Source organism: Somniosus microcephalus, unplaced genomic scaffold, assembly GCF_052327205.1.
Source record: "Somniosus microcephalus isolate GS21.2 unplaced genomic scaffold, FLI_Smic_1.0 unresolved_chr1, whole genome shotgun sequence".
NCBI lineage: Eukaryota > Metazoa > Chordata > Chondrichthyes > Squaliformes > Somniosidae > Somniosus > Somniosus microcephalus.
Genome location: NW_028225179.1, coordinates 76,202,953 through 76,206,969, shown reverse-complemented (window position 1 = coordinate 76,206,969; position 4,017 = coordinate 76,202,953). Strand labels below are relative to the sequence as shown.

Below are 4,017 nucleotides of genomic sequence, written 5' to 3'. Positions count from 1 at the left end.
TCTCCCCCTGTCGTGCTCTCTCTCTCCCCCCCCTGTCGTGCTCTCTCTCTCCCCCCCCCTGTCGTGCTCTCTCTCTCCCTCTGTCGTGCCCTCTCTCTCCCCTGTCGTGCTCTCTCTCTCCCCTCTGTCGTGCTCTCTCTCCCCCTCTGTCGTGCTCTCTCTCCCCCTCTGTCGTGCTCCTCTCTCCCCTCTGTCGTGCTCTCTCTCTCCCTCTGTCGTGCCTCTCTCTCCCCTCTGTCGTGCTCTCTCTCTCCCTCTGTCGTGCTCTCTCTCCCCCTCTGTCGTGCTCTCTCTCCCCCTCTGTCGTGCTCTCTCTCCCCCCCTGTCGTGCTCTCTCTCCCCCCTGTCGTGCTCTCTCTCCCCCCCTGTCGTGCTCTCTCTCCCCCTCTGTCGTGCTCTCTCTCCCCCCTGTCGTGCTCTCTCTCCCCCCCTGTCGTGCTCTCTCTCCCCCCCTGTCGTGCTCTCTCTCCCCCCCTGTCGTGCTCTCTCTCTCCCCCCCTGTCGTGCTCTCTCTCCCCCTGTCGTGCTCCTCCCCTCTCGCCCTCCCCCTGTCGTGCTCTCTCTCCCCCCTGTCGTGCTCTCTCTCCCCCTGTCGTGCTCTCTCCCCCTGTCGTGCTCTCTCCCCCTGTCGTGCTCTCTCTCCCCTGTCGTGCTCTCTCTCTCGGCTCTCTCCCCCTGTCGTGCTCTCTCTCCCCCTCTGTCGTGCTCTCTCTCCCCTCTGTCGTGCTCTCTCTCCCTCTGTCGTGCTCTCTCTCCCCCCTGTCGTGCTCTCTCTCCCCCTCTGTCGTGCTCTCTCTCTCGCCCCTCCCTGTCGTGCTCTCTCTCCCCTCTGTCGTGCTCTCTCTCCCCCCTGTCGTGCTCTCTCCCCCCTGTCGTGCTCTCTCCCCTGTCGTGCTCTCTCCCCCCCGTCGTGCTCTCTCTCCCCCCTGTCGTGCTCTCTCTCCCTCTGTCGTGCTCTCTCTCTCCCCCCCTGTCGTGCTCTCTCTCTCCCTCTGTCGTGCTCTCTCTCCCCCCCTGTCGTGCTCTCTCCCTCTGTCGTGCTCTCTCTCCCCCTGTCGTGCTCTCTCTCTCCCCCTGTCGTGCTCTCTCTCCCCCCCTTTCGTGCTCTCTCTCTCCCCCTGTCGTGCGCTCTCTCTCCCCCTGTCGTGCGCTCTCTCTCCCCTCTGTCGTGCTCTCTCTCCCCCCTGTCGTGCTCTGTCCCCCCCTGTCGTGCTCTCTCTCCCCCCTGTCGTGCTCTCTCTCCCCCCCTGTCGTGCTCTCTCTCTCCCTCTGTCGTGCTCTCTCTCCCTCTGTCGTGTTCTCTCTCCCCCCCGTCGTGCTCTCTCTCTCCCCCTCTGTCGTGCTCTCTCTCCCCCCCGTCGTGCTCTCTCTCCCCCTCTGTCGTGCTCTCTCTCTCCCCTGTCGTGCTCTCTCTCCCTCTGTCGTGCTCTCTCTCCCCCCGTCGTGCTCTCTCTCCCCCTCTGTCGTGCTCTCTCTCCCCCTCTGTCGTGCTCTCTCTCTCCCCCCTGTCGTGCTCTCTCTCCCCCTCTGTCGTGCTCTCTCTCTCCCCCTGTCGTGCTCTCTCTCCCTCTGTCGTGCTCTCTCTCCCTCTGTCGTGCTCTCTCTCCCCCCGTCGTGCTCTCTCTCCCCCTCTGTCGTGCTCTCTCTCCCCCCCTGTCGTGCTCTCTCTCCCCCCTGTCGTGCTCTCTCTCCCCCCCGTCGTGCTCTCTCTCTCCCCCTCTGTCGTGCTCTCTCTCCCCCCCTGTCGTGCTCTCTCTCCCCCCCTGTCGTGCTCTCTCTCCCCCCTGTCGTGCTCTCTCTCCCCCCCTGTCGTGCTCTCTCTCCCCCCCTGTCGTGCCCTCTCTCCCCCCTGTCGTGCCTCTCTCCCCCCCTGTCGTGCCCTCTCTCCCCCCCTGTCGTGCTCTCTCTCCCCCCCCTGTCGTGCTCTCTCTCTCCCCCCCTGTCGTGCTCTCTCTCCCCCTCTGTCGTGCTCTCTCTCCCCCTCTGTCGTGCTCTCTCTCCCCTCTGTCGTGCTCTCTCTCCCCCTCTGTCGTGCTCTCTCTCCCCTCTGTCGTGCTCTCTCTCCCCCCCTGTCGTGCTCTCTCTCCCCCTGTCGTGCTCTCTCTCCCCCCTGTCGTGCTCTCTCTCTCCCCCCCTGTCGTGCTCTCTCTCCCCCCCTGTCGTGCTCTCTCTCTCCCCCCCTGTCGTGCTCTCTCTCCCCCCTGTCGTGCTCTCTCTCTCCCCCTGTCGTGCTCTCTCTCTCCCCTGTCGTGCTCTCTCTCCCCCCCTGTCGTGCTCTCTCTCCCCCCCTGTCGTGCTCTCTCTCCCCCCCTGTCGTGCTCTCTCTCCCCCCCTGTCGTGCTCTCTCTCCCCCTGTCGTGCTCTCTCTCCCCCTGTCGTGCTCTCTCTCTCCCCCTGTCGTGCTCTCTCTCCCTCTGTCGTGCCCTCTCTCCCCCCTGTCGTGCTCTCTCTCCCTCTGTCGTGCTCTCTCTCCCCCTCTGTCGTGCTCTCTCTCCCCCTGTCGTGCTCTCTCTCCCCCTGTCGTGCCCTCTCTCCCCCCCTGTCGTGCTCTCTCTCTCCCCCTGTCGTGCCCTCTCTCCCCCCCTGTCGTGCTCTCTCTCTCCCTCTGTCGTGCTCTCTCTCCCCCTCTGTCGTGCTCTCTCTCCCCCCCGTCGTGCTCTCTCTCCCCCCTGTCGTGCTCTCTCTCCCCCCCTGTCGTGCTCTCTCTCCCCCTGTCGTGCTCTCTCTCCCCCTGTCGTGCTCTCTCTCTCCCCCTGTCGTGCTCTCTCTCCCTCTGTCGTGCCCTCTCTCCCCCCTGTCGTGCTCTCTCTCCCCCCTGTCGTGCTCTCTCTCCCTCTGTCGTGCTCTCTCTCCCTCTGTCGTGCTCTCTCTCCCCCTCTGTCGTGCTCTCTCCCCCTCTGTCGTGCTCTCTCTCCCTCTGTCGTGCTCTCTCTCCCCCTCTGTCGTGCTCTCTCTCCCCCTGTCGTGCTCTCTCTCCCCCCCCTGTCGTGCTCTCTCTCTCCCCCCCCTGTCGTGCTCTCTCTCTCCCTCTGTCGTGCTCTCTCTCTCCCTCTGTCGTGCCCTCTCTCTCCCCCTGTCGTGCTCTCTCTCTCCCTCTGTCGTGCTCTCTCTCTCTCTCTGTCGTGCTCTCTCTCCCCCTCTGTCGTGCTCTCTCTCCCCCTCTGTCGTGCTCTCTCTCCCCCTCTGTCGTGCTCTCTCTCCCCCTCTGTCGTGCTCTCTCTCTCCCTCTGTCGTGCCCTCTCTCTCCCCCTGTCGTGCTCTCTCTCTCCCTCTGTCGTGCTCTCTCTCCCCCTCTGTCGTGCTCTCTCTCCCCCCCTGTCGTGCTCTCTCTCCCCCTGTCGTGCTCTCTCTCCCCCCCTGTCGTGCTCTCTCTCCCCCCCTGTCGTGCTCTCTCTCCCCCTCTGTCGTGCTCTCTCTCCCCCCCTGTCGTGCTCTCTCTCCCCCCCTGTCGTGCTCTCTCTCCCCCCCTGTCGTGCTCTCTCTCCCCCCTGTCGTGCTCTCTCTCTCCCCCCCTGTCGTGCCCTCTCTGCCCCCTGTCGTGCTCTCTCTCCCCCCCTGTCGTGCTCTCTCTCCCCCTGTCGTGCTCTCTCTCCCCCTCTGTCGTGCTCTCTCTCCCCCCTGTCGTGCTCTCTCTCTCCCCCTGTCGTGCTCTCTCTCCCCCTGTCGTGCTCTCTCTCCCCCTGTCGTGCTCTCTCTCCCCCTCTGTCGTGCTCTCTCTCCCCTCTGTCGTGCTCTCTCTCCCCCTCTGTCGTGCTCTCTCTCCCCCTCTGTCGTGCTCTCTCTCCCTCTGTCGTGCTCTCTCTCCCCCCCTGTCGTGCTCTCTCTCCCCCTCTGTCGTGCTCTCTCTCGCCCCCTGTCGTGCTCTCTCTCCCCCCCCCTGTCGTGCTCTCTCTCTCCCCCCCGTCGTGCTCGCGCTCTCTCTCTCTCTGTCTCAGGGTTTGGGACGTTCTGAATTTGTGGATGATGCTTGTCCTTGTTTCTTTCACTGACGGCGTGTTGCTGTCTTTCAGATCCCAG

At 64.9% G+C, this 4,017-nt stretch overlaps 1 protein-coding gene across 1 annotated transcript in view; it reads right to left on the bottom strand.

Moving 5' to 3' along the window:
* LOC147095504 (phosphoribosylformylglycinamidine synthase-like) overlaps positions 1-4,017 on the bottom strand; it is an 81,761-nt gene that overhangs the window by 35,345 nt on the left and 42,399 nt on the right. The gene's annotated exons all lie outside the window — the stretch shown is intronic.